Here is a 13,438-nt window from a genome sequence, read left to right as displayed (position 1 = left end):
TGCCAAAACTTCAGAGACCTTTGTTTTCACCTGGTCCTATGTTTAAGCCCCAGTCCAGTACAGAGTTTTAATGTGCCAGGAAGTTTCAAATCAGAGGACACTACAAAGCAGAGAGAAAATTCATTCTGGGATTAAATAATCTGACTATGCTAAGTAAATATTGACAAATTGGAGAAGTGTGAAAACTGCAGCAAAGTATTGCAAAGGGGTTGGAAGTCTGATGACTGCCTATTGTTTTTCCCCACATTGGATGCTTTGAAGTGAAATGTTTGGAAGGATATGGTTCTGTTCTGGGCTTTGGTGCTCCAGATGTTGAGTTTATCACTCCATGATTATGGAGAAGGAACTGTATTCCTTAAAACATAAAGGTGATTAGTCAATAGCACAGGAATAATTAGAAAAGCTGAAAGCTGCAGCTGGAAGCATAAGTTTCTGAACAGTGTAGAGGACTGGACGGTGATCAAACTTGCTAAATCAGGCAAGGAATTTAACAGATACTTCAAGCCTGCTAGCTTTAATCTAGATGTCTTCATTCCTATGGAGATTGTAGACAAAAGTGTGAAGACACTGAGTTCAAGAAGAATTTGACAAAACAGGGGAAAAATTCAAGTAATAACAATAGTAATAAACACTTTAAAAAACAAAGAGTGTCCTCCTGCAAATAACCACAGAACAACCTGGACAGAGAATAGTGTGTAACTACTATTTTAAGCCAAGTTTACAGCACAGTAATGTCATGTGTGATTTAGGTTCTTTGGCAAATTACCTTCATAAGGAAGGTGATGCAGTGATTACTAGGGTACCAGAAACAGTTTGCCCTGCAGCCCCAACTATTCAATTGAGGCTGACAGCCATGTAGCTTCCCTTGGATGATTTGTTTTATCAAGAACGTACATGTAGTGCTTCAAAAGTCACTGAACAGAATAGGGGCTATCTCACATGGTTGTGACTCAAGCATTGCACCACACACAGGATGGTCTAAATTTGAATGTTTCTACAAGTAGTTAGGACCACCTAATTTCCAAAAACATTAAGTGTCAATAGGGCACTGGCTGCACAGTCCCTATGGTTTCAACATTTTCAACCTTTTTTGTGTAAATGTCTTGGAAAGACAGAGTTTCTGAATAACTAAATATAAAGTTACAACACTTAGGATAGAAACAAAAGAAAACTGGCAACTTGGAATGTGTAAAGTTTAAAAAGCAAATTACCTTTTTTTTTTCAAATATAAGAAAAAAATCTGAAGGTATTTTCATAGATGTCTTAGGCTTACCAGATCACGACATGGAAGTTCAGAAATTTAAGAGCTGCACTTACATGATTGTATGTTAACACTGAATTACTTACTTGGTTGTGTGAGAGTTAAGGGATCAAACTACTTGGTCAACAGTCCCTTGTTTACAAAAGAAGTCCATGGAGCATGAGACTGCTTACCCAAAGTAAAAATAAAAGCCATCTAAGCATGTTACAATGCCGTATGAAAATAACAGGACAGAGACATCTGGAACATTGACAATGCCAAGAATTGAAAGTAATATTAGGAAATGTAAAATGATATGTAAAATTGGACCAGCATGTTGACTAGCAGCAGATGAGGAAGACTTGGGGCTCACCTATGGAGAGAGGATGGGCCCACATGTTGCCAAGTTTGTTTCAACTATGCTGCATAAGTTTCACTGGAAAGCCCTTACACATCCTCCACACATTCCTAATCTCTTCCCATGCAATTTCGATATTTTCGGAGTGCTGGAGGAAGACATTCATGGTCGCCAATTTGTGTCAGACAAAAAGGTGCACATGGTTCTGTAAGCAACTGCAAAAACCTTTTCCATGAAGGCACTGATGATCTAGTCTCACAGTGGGATAAATGTATTACAGATATTGGGATTATTTTCAAAATAAGAAATAATTCACTTACTTCTTTCCATCCGTTCATTTCCATTCAACTTCAACTTGTACTAATGACCTCTAATTAAAGACTTATCTCTATTCTTCACATGTTCTCAAAAACTATTGAGAAAGCAGCTTATTACAGAATATTTGAACCATTTTCTGACACCAACCTTTTGCAGTGTCGGGTGAAGCTGACACTGAGGCTGCAATCGGTTTCGTGCACGCAGCTGCTACAAGCATGATGCAACAACTATTCCAAGCCAGAAGCACGGAAAGAAGTGATTCAGTCATGTACAGCATTGCTGCAGCTAAGAGGGAATGTGATCTGTATTGCACTGATGACAAAACTTAAGTCAGCAGATTGAAAGGATGAAAGCGTAGAACCAAGTCAGAAAACTTTGTAAAAATCAGAAATACTGTTTACTGTAAACAGAGTAACATAAAGAAATATGTAGATTCTTGAATAAAAGCTGCAAGTGAAGGTGAAAGAAACACTTCCTCCTTCAGAAATCTGTAGCCAACTGGAATCTTTGCAGCATCAAATACAGAATCGGCAGACCTGGTCACCACATGTGGTATACAAGGTTGAACTGTTAAATAAATAAGGAAAGTTTGATCCAAAAGAGAAAGAGTGTTGTCTGCATCCAGTGAACTTTATTGAGAATTGTGGAAGAACTTTATCAGTGACAATGTGTGACCAGGAAAAAATCAACACAGAGGTTGATATCCTGGCCAGTAAAACAATACATTAGGATTAAACTGAGACATACTGAATATGACTTTTTCAGAATTTATAAAACAGATTTGTAGAAGAATTATGGCCAGAACAGAAACAAGACAGCTTGTAATGAGATATATCATCTAGTTAGCATCAGATTTTCAAGGAAAGGATTTCACAACAGAATATTGTGATAACTGATTCCTTAAATTAGAATTCTGAATCTGAAATTGTGTGGGCATTGTGGAAGAAGCTGTCCGATGATTCAAATTTATACATCAGTGGTAAATTTGAGTTCTGTACAGGGTTCTCTAAAGAGAAAATTATATATGATTTAATATACTCAGTTGTGGTAGAATTAAAGAAGACTAATTAAACTTATGGCATTTTCGTAACCCTGCCAAGGCCTTTGACTAAGTAGATGATAAAATTCTATTGCATCAGTTAAAATCTTATGACATTTACGGCTTTCCCTTTCCAGAGGTGTCACCATATCTCAAAAACAGAAAACCAAAGGTCACAATAATAAAATATATTACAACAATAAAACAAAATTTGGGGCATGGAAACAGAAAGAATGGATAGTAATTTTATGGTGGAAATACCTTCCTTGTCCACGTATGCTTTCTAACACATAATAAGGAAATGGAGTTCTGTCTTTAACGAATACAGTTTTTCTTGTTTTACTATCCACACATTTTTCAGAACGTTTCTCCATATTCAGTGAATTTTATTTCATTATCTGTTAAACAACACCCAAAGAATTTATGCATTATGATACTTACCAATTGGTAAGTATTCATTCATCATGTCTTTTCCTTCTAAAGGTAATTCTCCTCTACTGTAAGTTTGCGTGGAGGGCTACTGCTGCATTTAAGAATTTTTAAGTCTGTGTTTTTCTCTGTAGGTTTACATTTCTTGTCCAAGAGATGATGTGCAAATGTGGAATGACTGTTGGTACTCTTAAGTGCCTTTCTGTATTCAATGTACCCGATGTTAAAATTTCTGCTTGTTTGTCCAACATAAATTGAGTTGCAGTCTTAACACATGAGTTAGTAGATCGCAGATGTGCTCCGTCTATCTGCGATTGTGTTAGTTGCCCAGAGTTTCTTTAGTATAGAGTTGTTTGTTCTGCAGGCAATTTTCAACCCTTGTTTTTTAAATATATTGTCTATTCTGTGAGCTGATTTGTTACTGTAGGTGAATGTGTGCCATTTATTTGTTTTTTTCTTTTTTGTGGATGTTTCTTTTTCAGATGTGCTATGTATGTTTGCATTGCATGAGTTTATGTTCTGTGAACCTGTAGCCTGTGGTTATGTATTGTTGTTGATCTATTTGCTGCTGTGGGTTGGGTGTATTTTTCATTATTGTTTTAATTTTCTGGTTCAGTTTGTTTATCATGTTTCGAAAAACAGTGTTGTAACATAAAAATGCTAGCCAAAGAATGAAACAGTTACCTCTGTTTACAAATCAACATAATATAATGAAAGCAGAGCCAAACAAAAATCAGTAATACCATATTAGGTATAAAATTTGAAAGTTTACATCACGGAACATTGATAAATGCTTATTAGTTGCAAATTACATACCCTAAAGCAATAGTTACAGCTGTGTTGCAAACAGCAGACTGACTTGTGAACACCGAAGTATAATAATAAGTTATATATTTATTTTTCACATTAATATTTTTGTCAGTACTTACAGTAATGTAAATAAGATACCTCAAAAACTGGTAAATATTACAATGTGTAAATTATTTGTATATTGTTCAACACATAATAAAATAAAACCTTATGAGTTAGAGAACCTCCTCTGAAACATGTATGGTATGTAAAACAAGAAAAATTGTGTTTGCTCAAGGCAGAACTACATTTCTTTATTACATACAGGGAAGCAAATATGGTCACGGAAATTTCTTTGAACACAAAGTGATAATCTCAGTGCCATGCCAGTAATTTTCTACAACTAATTCAGAAGTGCAATAAGAAAACTGCAGCAGGCTATACTCAATGCAAAATTCAACAAAAATTTTCTCTCACATAAAGTAACACTTAAGTATGTACACATCACTGTAAACAGTATATCACCTGCAGTACAAGATGCCCAGTACAAAGCAAACATGGGTTGGCTGAAACAGGAAATTAAATACCAGCATTCCAAGAAGGATATGTTCACCCTTGAATTGTTCTAAACTCATCCTGAACCAGTAAATCATTAAAACCTCAGAAATATTTATCAACATCATGAATAGAGTCAAATATAATGCTTAAGTTGCAATGGAAAGGAAGTGGGGAAAACAACAACAACAACAACAACAACAACAACGACTTCACACACTTATAGAAAGTGAACACACTAGTTAATATTAGAAACAACAGGCAAACAAACCACACATTCCATAGGTGACTGACCAACGTAACTAACATACAATTCACAAAACAAGAATTAAACCTAGTAGGAGGAGGACCTAAATCCAGTGTCAACACACAGGTTACACACATGACAATAGAGAACCTAATAACAAAAAGTGAAACAAAATAAAACAACAGGAGAGGAATCCGAACTTTATTTCCAATGCAGGGCTAACAATAGAGCTAACAGCTGAGGAAATCAGAGGCACAATAAAGGAAAAGAAAAATAAAGTACTGACAGGAACAAAAAATGAGGAAGAAAAAAGATCTAAAAAAAATAACAAAACTTAGAAGCAACATAGTTCTCATCACAAAAATCAGACAAGAGCAACACCATGAAAATAACAAAGCAAAATAAGTACAAAAATAAAACCCTAAAATTTAGAGAATGGAACAACATAATAAAACTAATCAGCAATCCAACAAAAAGATACTAGGGAGAGTCACAAAGTCTTCTAAAAAAACATCTCACACATATTCACGAAACAGAAAGAAAAATGGCTAAAACAAAAAAACACCAGAGCACCCACACTAAACAGCCTACCAAAGATCCATAAACAGGAAATACAAACACGCCTACTCAAATTACAGAGGTGCACCCTTACATCACCTAGCCAAAGAAAAACACGCATACTTACAGAAACATAATATATACACAAACAACATAAGTATATGCAACTGAAGAGGTTATAGAACAGATCAGACACATCAACATACGTAGCAACAACAGCCAAACTCACATTATCTGGCATCATATCCATGCACACTAATAGTTCCATGACAGAAACTACAGACATCAACAAACACAAATTAGAACATAAAAAGACTGTAGCTACGCTGCCACGCGCTAATTCAAGCTCGCCTGTGTGTGTGTGTGTGTGTGTGTGTGTGTGTGTGTGTGTGTGTGTGTGTGTGTGTGCGCGCGCGCGCGTGCGCACGTCAGTGCAATGCTGTGCTGTGAGGACGTAATTAATGTACACGACACTTGTGTAGTTCCGCGGCCAACCTCTAGAGGCGCTGTGTTTTCTAACTTTTATATACGTTCTGTTTATTATTATTATTCCTTGTTTTTTGAGTTAGTGAGTAGTTCTGTGCCTCCTGGCTTTTGTTGGACGAGTACTGTTTTCTCTCCTAACTACGGAAGTTTTCCGAGGATTGAGGACCCTTCTGTAGAGGCCGGAAGCAAATTTTTGTAACTCCGATCGGTCCATGCATGCCGGGCGTCGTCAGATACGCGCTCGCAATAAAGCTACTGTTGCTCAACTGAAGGTCTTTATTCTTCTGAAGGTCGGACAGCCACCAGTTTAGCTGAACCCGACAAGTGGTGACCCTGACGTGATACAAGAAGAAACCGACGTGATTAAGAAGAAGCAGGCGTGAGCTACATAAGTAACGAGCACATAATGACCGAACAGCAGGCCGTCTCCAGGATTGCAGTCCATTTGCCGCCGTTCTGGTCCGACAACCCGATACTCTGGTTCGCGCAGGCAGAGGCAAGTTTTAGCTGCGCTGGAATAACGGTCGAAACAACCAAATTTGTGCTGATTGTGAGCCACCTCGACCAACGCTATGCACCCGAGGTGCAGGACGTAATCACAGCACCACCCGAGGCTGGAGCTTATGCCAGGCTAAAATCAGAGTTGATTCGACGGGTGGCCGTGTCACAAGAGGACTGGATACGTCAGGTTCTGACACAGGAATAAATTGGCAACAGGAAGCCTTCTCAATACCTGCGACATCTACGCAGCAAACTTGACACCGTTACTGTACCAGACAGTCTGCTCAGAACGCTGTGGAGCACTAGGTTGCCGCCTCAAATAAAAGCCATAATCGCCTCACAAACGGACATGCCGTTGGATGACGTGGCGCAGCTAGCAGACCGGATTCAGGACGCGATCACACCGGCTCCGGTCAGCGCAGTCGCGGCGTTGGACAACAGTGCAAACAGTACCACGTCTGTAGCATGGGCCGACCATGATTCCCTTGCGGCCAAGGTTGAGCTTTTGTGCGCCCAGGTCAGTGCGCTTCTGGCACGTGATGAGGACAACAATAGAAGAAGCCGATACAGACGGCGGCGTTCGAGAAGCAGATCTTCCGGCGGTACTACCACTCCGCAAGGCGAGGTACCATTGTGCTGGTACCACCGACAATTCGGCGATCAGGCAAGAAAGTGCGCATCGCCATGCTCGTACCCAAACGCAACCGGCGGTCGACAATAGGCGCAACCGACTGCCAGTTATCCTCCAAGCGCCTGTTCATTACTGATAGGAGCTCCGCCGTAAAGTTTTTAATTGACACTGGGTCGGACCTGAGTATCATACCACAAACAGCCATACATAATTGCCGGCCGTCAACTGCCTTTCGTCTGACAGCTGCCAACAATTCTTCCATCGCAACATATGGCACACAGAGGATGGAGCTTAATCTTGGCCTACGTCGCACGCACGAGTGGAATTTTACAATGGCTGACGTCACGGAGGCGATCGTCGGGGCCGACCTCCTGGCGCACCAGCATCTGCTGCCGGACGTCGCGAACGCACGCTTGGTAGACAGCGTCACTGGCTTAGCAGTCACGGGTTTCCGTCGCAACACCGCAACGCACAGTGCCAAGTTGGTCCATGCTGCAGAGCCTGAGTACACTGAATTACTGCTTAACTACCCGAACTTTACCAGGCCACTCGGCGCTCCCAGGTTCATACCACACGATACGGTGCATCACATTCAAACGACTGATGGTCCCCCAGTAGCATGCCGACCTAGGCGTCTCGCTCCAGACCGATTGAAGATAGCAAAGGCAGAATTTTACGCCATGATTCGCGAGGGCTTAATGCGGCCATCTAAGAGCCCATGGTCCTCCGCATTACATCTTGTTCCAAAGAAGGGTGGAGCTTGGCACCCATGACTACTGTGCGCTTAACACACGAACAGTGCCGGACAGATATTCCGTTCCGTTACTGAGGGATTATAATTATCCTTTACATGGTGCCACGGTGTTCACAGTTCTGGACTGCGCTAATACACAGATTCCGGTGGTCAATGACGACATTCCAAAGACTGCAATAATAACGCCATTTGGTTTATTTGAAAGCAAATTTATGACTTTTGGTTTACGCAATGCCGCTCAGACCTGGCAAAGGTTTATAGACTCGGTTCTTCAAGGGCTACCGTTTTGTTTCGCCTACCTGGACGATGTGTTAGTGTTCTCTGCTGACCATGAACAACACCTACAACATCTGCGAGAGATTTTTGAGCGATTGGAGCATTACGGTGTCATCTTGAATGTGGACAAGTGTGTTTTTGGGCAGTCAGAGGTGACATTTCTTGGCCATAAGATTTCTGCTGAAGGCTCTCTTCCTCTGTCCGAGAAGGTGGACGCTATCTTGCAGCTACCCCGACCAACTACGATCAAAGAATTAAATCGTTTTTTGGAGATGCTCAATTTTTATCGTCGACACCTTCCTCACGCTGCGGAGCTGCAGGAACCTTTGACAGCGGCATTGTAAGGCCCAAAGTAAATAGCAAGTCTCTGATACAGTGGGCAGAGGACATGTGTTCTACGTTCGAGGCAACAAAGAAGAGCATGGCCGATGCGGTGCTTCTTGCACACCCACAGCTCGATGCGTTATTAGCAATTGTCATAGACGCGAGCCGGACGGCAATCGGAGCCACGTTACAACAATGGTCGGACAACGCATGGCAGCCACTGGCATATTATTCCCACAAGCTTTCGCCTGCACAGAGAAAATGGAGCACATATGACCATGAGCTCCTGGCGGTATACCAAGCAGTGAAATATTTCCGTCCCCAAGTGGAAGCGCGAACTTTCACGATATATACAGACCACAAACCACTCACGTTCGCCTTCCGTCAGAATAGTGTCAACTGCTCCCCCCGTCAATTTCATCACCTTGAGTTCGTGGCCCAGTTTACTACCGACATTACTCATATTTCTGGGATCGACAACATTGTTGCGGATTGCCTACCACGGATCAGCAGTGTTTCCAGTACCATAGACTTTCCTGCACTGGCACAGGCACAGGCACAGAGAGAGAATGAAGAACTCCTTGCCTATGTTGAAGATACGGCTTCCGCATTGCAACTGAAACTCGTTGATATTCCCGGGGAAGATACACAGCTATACTGCGACGTTTCTCATGGCCGACCTCATGCCTTTCTGACGCCGGCTTTTACAAGACAAGCCTTTGATACAGTACATGGATTGTGCCATCCAGGGGTATGCCCAACATTCCGCCTAGTATCGCAACGTTTCGTGTGGCCGGGCATGCAAAAAGACTGCCGTGCGTGGGTCCGGTCTTGTCTTCAGTGCCAACGCTGCTTGATTAACCGCCATGTACACGCACCAATCGGCGATTTTCCTGATACCACCGCCCGCTTTGCCCACCTTCATTTGGATGTAGTCGGACCACTTCCACCTTCGAACGGACAAAGATATCTGTTTACAATGATCGACCGTTTTACACATTGGCCGGAGGCAGTGCCGGTGGATAATATCACAGCAGACACATTAGCTTCCGCTTTTGCAATGACTTGGTTGGCAAGATTTGGGTGCCCACTACATATTACCACTGACCGTGTACGACAATTTGAATCAGACTTGTTCTCACAGCTGGCCAAGTTCAGTGGTTACACCCACCATAAGACCACAAGTTATCACCCAGCAAGCAACGGAATGATCGAACGCTAGCCCGTTGTTTGAAGGCCGCACTGATGTGCCATGAAGAAACCTGGACAACCGCACTACCAGTGGTCTTGTTGGGCTTACGGACCAGTTTCAAACCAGCCCTGGGGTCGTCAGCAGCAGAACTGGTTTATTGAGAAACATTGCGCCTTCCTGGCGACTTTGTAGACGCTGATGCCATAGAGACAGTTGCTACTGGCCAGCCGGATTTCTTGCGACAATTGAGGGACCATGTATCAAAGATTCGCCCTCCGAAAGCCACACGTCATGGCAAGCCACCCACTTTCGTGCACCAGGACCTGAAACAATGTCATCACGTCATGATCCGCACTGAGGGCGTTAAGCCGCCTCTACAAGCTCCTTATTCTGGTCCATATGAAGTGCTACAGCGCACTGCCCAGATGATTGATATCCTAGTGAACAGCAAAACCACGACTGTTGCATTGAATCGGGTTAAACCTGCGTATGTTCTTCCTGACACCCCACTAGCGGCACCTCGTCGTAGGCATCCACCTACCGCTGTTCCAGACACTGAAGCCACGTCTCCGGCGCCGGCTCTTCAACATCTGCCGCCCAACGCAGCACAACATCTGCCTCCTGACGCTGTTCCTCCTCCTCTGACGAGGACGACCCGTTCTGGACGTCGGGTGCACTTTCCGGCACGGTATCTTGACACCGACGCTTCGCTTCCGCCTGGGGGGCTGATGTAGCGACGCTCCTGTGAGCTAATTCAAGCTCGCCGGTGTGTGTGTGTGTGTGTGTGTGTGTGTGTGTGTGTGTGCTGTGCGCGTGTGTCAGTGCAGTGCTGTGTGGTCGTAATTACTATACACGACGCTTGTGTAGTTCCACGCCCAACCTCTAGAAGTGCTGTGTTTTCTAACTTTTATATATGTTCTGTTTATTATTATTATTATTCCTTGTTTTTTGAGTTAGTGAGTAGTTCCGTGCCTCCTGGCTTTTGTTGGACGAGTACTGTTTTCTCTCCTAACTACGGAAGTTTTCCGAGGATTGAGGATCCTTCTGTAGAGGCTGGAAGCAAATTTTGTAACTCCGATCGGTCCATGCATGCCGGGCGTCATCAGATACGCGCTCGCAATAAAGTTACTTTTGCTCAATTGAAGGTCTTTATTCTTCTGAATCATGTTAAGCAAAGGTTGGACAGCCACCAGTTTAGCTGAACCTGACAAGACATTCCCAAACAGCACATAAAAGAAATAACAAGCATTCTATAATTAATCACAAAACAATTTCACATTTGACAACCCCTTCTACTCACAACAGGATCGACTCCCAATTGGATCACCAATCAGTGGAATCCTAGCCAATATCTTCCTAAATCACACTGAAATCAAAATATTTGAACCATACTGAAACCCAAACAAAACATAATAATAAACTGGTGTTGCTATGTAGACGACAACATATGCCCTCTAGTGAAACACTCGGCAGTACACAACAAAACCACAATGATATACACACAATTAACCTATATACATAATTCACCTTAGAATCAGGAAAGAACATTTCTTAGGCATCCCAATACATAGATACAATAACCAACACCAATTTTCCATATTCAGAAAATCCAAAAGAAAATGCACAACCACACCAACTTTCAAACCATCCCATTATCAACAAGAAAGCTAGAGTCTGACACATGCTACACATTGAATAAAACTACCCTCAACGAAAACAACTACAAACATGAGCTACAAATCATCAAATTTTAGCAATTGAAAATGGATAAAAAAAACTTGACAGACAAACTAAATCAAAAAAAAAAATTTAAAACAAAATTGAAGAAAGCACTCAACACACAGCAGAAAACAGAGCAACACCAGTATACATCCACAGGCATGCAGAACATGAAAACACACACACACACACACACACACACACACACACACACACACACACACACACAGCTGAAGAAAAAAAAGCATCCACAAAAAATGGCACACACTAACTACAACAAAGCATCTCAGAGAATAGGCAATATAAAACAAGGACTGGCAATTGCCTATAGAAGAGACAACTTAATACAAAAGCAACTAACACAAACACAGACAAATGAACATATCTGGGATCTACCAACTCATGTGTCAAGACTGCAACTCAAATTTACATTGGACAAACAGTAGAAATTTTAACACTGGATACACTGAACGCAGAAGGGCACTTAAGAATAATAACAATCATTCCACATTTGCAGAAAAACACATACGCTCACGCATGCACACAAACAGTGAAACAGTGTGCATTAGCAAGCTCCAGTTGAATATCATGCAGAAGTATGAAAACACAAGATCCACTCACCATCTCACAAAGCCTAATCACAATCAGCATATATTTCAACATTTTTTTCAAAAAATAGTACTGTAACCTAAAAATGCTAGTCAAAGAATAACATAAAACTTTGCAAACAAAAAATATAATGTAATATAATGAAAGTAGTGCTGCAGAAAAATATCAATAACATCATATCAGGTCTAAAATTGGATAAATTATGTAATAAAACACTTATTAACTGCGGATGACATTCTTGAAGGCAATAATTGTAGCTGTGCTACAAAACAACAGACAGACTTATGAATATTAATATGGTATATATTTATTTTTCATGCTAATATTTCTGTCAATACTTATAGTAATGTGACTACCATAATCCCAAGAACTGGTAAATATCATAATGCATAAATTCTTTGGATGTTGTTCAACAGATAACGAAATAAAATCTACTGAAGATGGAGAAACATTGCGAAACATGTTTGAATGGTAAAACAAGAAACATTGTGTTTATTCAAGCCAGAAGTACATTTCCTTATTACATAGTAATCATGGAGTCTTGAAAACTTTTGTACTTTGCCCATTCCTGTTCATATGACTTGCAGCAATCATTTACCAAAGGCATTGGATGACTCTTCAAAACTGTTACATTTGCAGATGATGCAAGCATACTGATAATGCACCAGCTACAAATACAAGAATAGTCTAACATGCTTACAACTGGTTATACTTTCACTGAATAGTGTCCTATACCCTAATCTGCTGGGGCATTGCAGCAATGTTTAGAAAAGTATTTACTACATAGAAGTGTGCAGTAACATAATTATTTAATGTTGATCTTACAGAACCTTAGCCAAGGACCTCAGGATTCGTTCCCTTAGGTGACAATATACTTGTCCTCTAAATAATTAAGATATCTAATGGTGTATGTAATTAATGAAAAGGGTTGATTCAAGATGATCAATCACAGAAGTAAAAATAATCTAAACAGCAATTATATTACCCTTGACCCATGTTCAGTATGCAATTTATATTTTTACGCAAAAATCTTTAACAGGTTGCTGGCATCCATCACACAAGAAACTGGAAAACCTTAAATGTTCATAAATAAAGTTTAAGGCAGAAAACCTTGCAGACTGGGAAACCAAAGCTGTGAGTAAACATCTTTAGTATTAAGAAGCTGTTTTACCTGTATTTAAACTGTTTTACTAACAAATCACAACTGGTTTTGGGGCACTGAAAACCACATCTTATGGTGACATGTAACAATAACATTAGTTGTCAGACCAAGCTAATGGCAGTTTATTATCTTGGTCTGACAAAGAATGTTGAGTTCCATGTTCCAGGTTAGTTCTTATGACTTAGTTCCATGTCACCAGAGGATGTGATTTTCAGTGCCACAAAACCAGTTGTGATACGATTAAAAAAAAA

The 13,438-nt window shown here is 41.0% G+C and overlaps 1 protein-coding gene across 1 annotated transcript in view; it reads right to left on the bottom strand.

Annotated features, from left to right (window-relative positions):
• The window catches only part of LOC126365787 (ER degradation-enhancing alpha-mannosidase-like protein 3), a 205,687-nt gene that overhangs the window by 160,256 nt on the left and 31,993 nt on the right, over nt 1–13,438 (bottom strand). The window lies entirely within an intron of this gene.

The sequence above is a fragment of the Schistocerca gregaria genome, chromosome 4 (assembly GCF_023897955.1).
Source record: "Schistocerca gregaria isolate iqSchGreg1 chromosome 4, iqSchGreg1.2, whole genome shotgun sequence".
NCBI lineage: Eukaryota > Metazoa > Arthropoda > Insecta > Orthoptera > Acrididae > Schistocerca > Schistocerca gregaria.
This window is presented reverse-complemented; position numbering and strand designations above follow the sequence as displayed.